Here is a 6,306-nt window from a genome sequence, read left to right as displayed (position 1 = left end):
AAGAAAAAGGAGAGGGAGAAAGAAAATGCTATTTATTTATATAAACATGGGGAAAAAATAAAGGCACATACAAATTTTTTGTCTTTTTTAGTTGATTATAGAGGAAAAGCAGTGAGCTGCATCTGGTTTGTTTTTTTTTTTAAAGACTGAATTGCTAAGAAACACTGCTACACTGCCTCAGTGCAATCCTTTTGGACAGCTTTCTGCCTGCTTTGCACCACAGGCTCTGTGACAAAGCTGGGACCATTTTTCTTTCCCTTATCTCTCCATCCTCTCCTCCAGCTAAGAAATTCACGTGCTATAGTGAGGGCTCCTATCTCACTATCTCCACTACCACACTTCAGTCTTACCCTCTGGAGAGTTATCGCTTTCATTATTGGCAGGGTAATTCAAGGGAAGCCCAGCTCGTATATCAGCTGCTCCTTTGCAAGGCTTTTTGCTCTGTTCAGGGAGATTCTTCTTCCGCAGTAGCTCAATGACTGATGTGGGTTCACCCCTTCTTCTCTGAGGCATGACATCGTGGTAACAGTAAGAGATTCTAACCCTGGGGTTCAGTGGTCAAAAGCAATGTTCCTGTCATGTGATCCTCTCCTCCCTGTAAGTGTATTCCGGCTTGGCCTCTGTCACCAGGCTGCCTAATTGTCACATCCCCTTCTCCATCAATCATTTCCGGTTGCTGGTTTCCTGCTACCCTTTCTTTGGCCTGTGATTAAAGTATCTGTGGGAATTCACTGGCTGTGGGACTGTCATCACAGGCTTTAATGAGTATGTGGTGATGTGGCAATGCATCACCTTGTAGTATGGGGATACAGCATAAGAAACAGCAAGGGAAAGTGGTGAACTGAACTCCAGCAAAGGTTGTGTCAGCTCAAGGCAGCCACAACATCTGTACACATTTGTCCATAGTCATGCTTGGCTCCTCTGCTGTGCTCTCCTGCACTGCTCCCCACCAGGCGGGAGAACCTGCAAGGGTGAAAGAGAATCTCAGTGAGGAGACCCCACAGAGATTTTGCTATGTCGATTACAAAACCTACCCAGCTGTCACCAGCTTTTTGCTTGTAGTTTTGATTGCAATTACTGATTTGTTCCTAAAACTGGGGGCAGATGTGAGTAAGACAGTAATAATATCTTTTCTCCTCTTCCCTCTGTAAGAAGGAAAAATGGTCACGAACTTGGAGCTCCAACTTGACAAGGCCAGAAGCTGTGTGGGACTCCTTGTTGAAGAAAGACTGTCTTGCTCTGTGGCTGCTTCTGCTCTCCCACTGTCAGAAAATGTCCTGAGCTCAGGAACATCTCTGCAGTAGAAGTGTAGATCATGAAACTTGGTCTTGAATGGACCAAGTTTCATGCAGAAAAACAATTTTGTTTCAAGATAATAATAAACCTTTCACAGGACCACACAGAGGGATAGGGAAAGTTTGCATGTTCAGCTTTGCTGCCCAAAGCCAAGAACTCCCCCAAGGTTTCAAAGGTTTTGAAGATAGGTTGTATGATATAACTAGAAGTTTGTACTTTCTGACCAGCAGTTTTCCTCATAAACTGGCCTAGATGGCATTCAAGTACATGGCAGTACCACACATGCACCGTGCCGTGACTATGAGCAAAAACAATGCCATCAGGCTTGCAAGCACAGCAAATCTCCCCAGCCAAATCCAGACTCCCCTGAAGTCTTTTTCTGTCTTGGATTTCAACAGAGCCAGAATTTTTCCCCTGCATCTACTTTCATTAGATAACCTTTTTCAATCCTCCTAACTGTTTCTTAGCCAGCCGGCATCCCAAACCATCTGTCTGACCAGCACCCTCTTCCCATTTAGATCCCTGTCCATCTTCTGCAAGAAATCACTTATTATGAGTTACTGCTTTTGCATTATGTAATTGTTTTCAGTATTTGTAGGGCCTTTCCTAATCTGTCTGGCTATGCTATGTCAGCCTAAACCATGTCTCTGTGTTTGTTGCAATTCCTCTCTCAGATTGTGTCCCAATAACTCCCTTTCCCCTCCATTCCCCCTGCAGTGAGATTTCAGGTTTGTGAGGAGAACCAGCAGGACTGGGCCCACCAGAAAGCTCCAGCTCACATCTGCTTCTCATGGGTGAGTGCCCCCATCCCTTGATGTCTATGGAGATGAGCATGCATGCCCATAGAAGCATCCCATGGAGCTGTTCCACTTAACCCTTTGCCTTCCTTCCAGAAAATCTGTCTGGATCACAACCCTGCAGTGGGCACCAAGAAAAACTGTCCCGAAGGTTGCCTTTAAAGCCGTGAACTGATGATGTTGTCAGCACATAGTGTTCATTCCCAAGTCATGAAGTTTATTCTGGGACCACTTGAGAGCTGCAAAGCTCTTCCCTTGCCAGGAAAATATCTTTGCTGTTGAGCTCTCCTTCAGATTCTCTCCACATGCCACAAAGGAAATGTTCAGAAACCTAATCTGAGGGGGATTGAGCTGCAAGTTCTCCTTGTCTCCATCAGCTTCATGGGGCCTGAAATCTGAGGGTGCTATAGGAATCAGGCAGCCTTTCTAATGCACACCATCTGTGTTACATGCCTCCAGCAGTGAGGCAAGCGCTCATGTGTCTCTATTGCTTCAGTCTCCCCCCTTGCTGGTACCCTGCTTGCTTAGAAGGACCCTATTGCCTGTAGCTAGGACTGCTGCTAGGCAAGCAAATAGGAATGACATGCTCTTCCCTTGGGGTAAGAGTGAGAGGTGAAGGATGGTCTTGTGACTGAGACACTGAGCTGTGACTCAGAGAAATAAAAATTTCTGTTCTAATCTCTATTGCTCAATTCTTGCGTGAGCTTGACAAGTCACAGTTACTGTCTCAATTCCTGGTTTTGATCTGGGGAAGATAATGGCTTCTCGTTCCTTTGTATATCTGTGTCAGTGTTCAACTTTTTTGTGCCACAGACTTCCCTCAGCAGTACGTTTGTGTGCCATGAAGCACAGCTGGCCCTTAACTCTGGGCGAGCCTTTAGGAGTTGTTATGATATCCCTAAGCAGAAACAGGAGTGGAGCCTTTGAAGTGGAGCATGCGTGGGCAATGCACTAATCCTGACAGCTTCTTGCTGGTCCTCTTCTGTTGGTTCTGTTGGTCAAAGACTCATCAAAGGCTGGCACAGTCTCTTGAGTGTGAACCCCCTGGTCTGAGCTGCAAATAACTACCACAGCCTCAAGTGGATGAACACCAGGTGCTAAACATTCACTGTCAGATGCTGCATTGTAAGTGAAGGCAGAGAGTTAACCTGCTTTGTGTACCTCATCCAGAATGTCGAGATGTGCTCTCAGTTCTGCTGACACAGACCTGAGGAGAAAAGCTAAATCAAGCTATATAACCCTCATGACAGAGGGCTTATGTGCCATCATTTGGAAGGCCATAGAAGTGCCAAATGCCTGACAACATTTGGAAAGGAGATGATGGAGCAAAGCAATGTCTGTTTTGGAAATGATATATAAAATTCCTATAATTATATAGGGGGGTGTCTAAAGAAAGGAAGTCACTTCTGCAAGACAGACAGCACACAGAAATCAGGTGGGAGGTGAAGGGAGAATATGTGTCCATGAAAAAGAGATGTTTCCTCAGTAGGACTCACCTGTTGGTAGGGTCTCCTTGGGCCATATGATCCCAAACTAAATCATCTATTGAGAAGGACTTGATGTCACCCAGATAGCAACAGGAGGGTAAAGCCCTGTATAAATGGGTACAAGAAAAAAGTAGTTTAAGGGTGTGACCCTGTAAGATCCTGCTTCAGAATCTAAACCTGGGTCAATTCTTCTATACCCTGAGCAGAACAAGGCCTGTGCAATGGGACAAGGTGAATTGTGAGGGCCAAACTGGAGGGAGGACAGCAGAGATCTTGTAAAAAAAATGAATGGAAAAAAGGAGTAGGGATGAGAAGGTTTGAGAGAATGGGGTGAAGGAATGAAGTTAGTTAGGAAAAGGAAAAGACAAAAAAATTCAGAGGAGGTGAAAAGACAGATTTTTAGTGGCCAGTGGAGATGCAATTGTTGAGCCAGGTGTACCTAGAAGCATACCTTGAAAGATGTATCTGTGGCCCACCTGGTAGGCCTTGGAGAAGAATATCTTATATATTCCTCTTACCTTTTGATCTGGATTGGGAAAAGAATATTACTAAGGTTCAGCTCTCTTCTTTGGCATCCCTGAATACCAGAGCAAAATAAAACCAAACTGTTTTCCCAAACATGCTTCTAAAGGGTAACATTTTCTCAATGTTTTGAATTCCTTAAACTCCTTTCTCTGATTTGAATAATCCCTACAAAGCCATGTAATTTCAGGTATATCTTGCTGACAGCAAAGGCAGATTTAGGCAATGAGACAGCTTTACAGAGATATCCTAAGCCCTGAAGGACAAGGTCTTTCATCAGGAAATAGTTTCGCAGGCTCTTCCTGTTGTTTTTTTATAGGCCATTTTGAAACTCGCTTAGATCTAGTATGAAGCTTGAGTCTTTGCTTCAGTCTTTCACCCAAGCCAGCCACTCACTGATTCTTCCTACTCAGAATATTTTGTGTGTGTGTGTGTGTGTGTGAGGTTCCTCAAGAGCTACAGCAATTACCATCAGATTTCCTTATTTTATATATATAAGTTTCTCAGTAGTCAGAGGTTCTATGTTAGAGTTATGGGCTTAACGAAAGTTCAGCTTTCTTTTTACTTAGTGTAACTTTCCCTGATGGTTGCTGAGAAGAGCTTTAAAACATGGAAGTTATAAGTTTAAAAGCCAGAAAAAAATTTAAATAATTTTGAAAAAATGGTTTTACATGAATGCCATCATTACTAGTTGCCTAATTTGTGATTTTTAAACAGATTGTGTTTTTCAGAGATTCTGAAAAAGGAAAATGTGATGGTAGCCAGTGTATTTGTGTAATAAATTTTCTGCAGCATTTTAAGATAGCTTAGGCAAATGTGTGATACAAACTGTCAGGTTACTTTCTTTCTGTGTATTTTCTTCCCAAAAGCTGTTCACTTTGAAATAGAGTGGCCAAGACAAGCAAAAAACCTCACAGCTCACTAATGGAAGTGAAGCGGAGAGCTTTTTAGCATTAGGGAATCTCCATAGAAAAAACTATTCCATTGTCTGAATGGATCACACTGGGATTGCACATGTGCTCTGGCACTTCCGTCAGCACACCTCCCACTTTTAAAAAGCCTTAAAATGTTGTGGTGTGCTATGACAACATGTCAGAAATTGTGCTACCCAGGCTCAGGAGTTGCTTTTGGCTCTGACTCCTGCAGAGTGCCCTGGTAATGCACAATGACATGGCTCCACACATCCAGGTGTTTTACTCGACTTTCCAGACAAGCAACAATGTCCAACCCCAATTAATCTTTGACTGTAGTAGCAAAACCAATCAGACCCTAAAATATTTCCTGACTAAATCAGCAACCTATACTTTTGCTTTTACCATAACATAATTCATTAATAACACTTTATAGCTTTCACTATGAAAGCATCCCACTGGCTGTTACAGGCCACACCACACCTTGTGGAAATACAATTGCAGAACAACCACCATGCATGTGGCTTGGTTCTCAAATGTTCCCCTTCCACTTTCATCTGGTTCCGGATAGAAAAAAACAGCTCTCAACATGAGGTTGATGAAACTCGTTGCTTTCTCCTTCCTTGCAACATGAAGTGTGTGGTAATATAATCAATAGGAGGGACTGTCCAGAATAGCAGGGGTGCAAAAATAGTAAGTCCTCTGTGACTCCCTCCTGTTCCACAGTATAGTCGAGGCAGGGGCTCTCTTGCTTCACTGCTTGTGCAGAAGTCACTGTAGATGGTCAGGCACCATGTCAAATACTCCACATCTACCAGGAACCCAGATCCTAGCTCCTGTGCAGTCTGCAAAACTAGAAATCAAATCCACTGAGCAACAACAATAGATGTAGTTGCTCAGCTAGAAGGCTAGACTCATAATCAAGAAAGAAATGAAAAATGATTGAAATTAAAAGCATTTATCTTAAAAGCCCATTGGACACTATTACCCAGGCTATCTGGCACCACAGTCAGTCTCCATCATGACAGCATCCACACAAGCTGTAATCAGGAGCAAGTGGTCACACTGGTGGCTTCGTTCCACACCTCCCAGGCTACAGCACAGTAATAACAGCATCTCTTGCATTTTTTATTGTCTGCAGCCTTAGAAACACCAGCAGAAAACAAAATGGTATTAAAAAGGCTCTACCAGTGAGACAAAGCTGATTTGTGACCTAAAGGGGATATGAGTACAGATTTAGATGGTCATTTTGGTGTGTGCTTGACTCAAGTCCCACAGCCATCCACACTCTTT

The 6,306-nt window shown here is 43.4% G+C and overlaps 1 long non-coding RNA gene across 1 annotated transcript in view; it reads left to right on the top strand.

Moving 5' to 3' along the window:
- The first annotated feature begins 2,012 nt into the window (after nt 1-2,012).
- The window catches only part of LOC108446146, an 83,121-nt gene continuing 78,827 nt past the window's right edge, over nt 2,013-6,306 (top strand). The window contains exon 1 of the long non-coding RNA XR_001861261.1: nt 2,013-2,090. This is a non-coding gene — a long non-coding RNA (uncharacterized LOC108446146). The remainder of the gene's footprint in view (nt 2,091-6,306) is intronic.

This window comes from Corvus brachyrhynchos, unplaced genomic scaffold, assembly GCF_000691975.1.
Source record: "Corvus brachyrhynchos isolate BGI_N302 unplaced genomic scaffold, ASM69197v1 scaffold3, whole genome shotgun sequence".
Classification (NCBI taxonomy): Eukaryota; Metazoa; Chordata; class Aves; order Passeriformes; family Corvidae; genus Corvus; species Corvus brachyrhynchos.
This window is presented reverse-complemented; position numbering and strand designations above follow the sequence as displayed.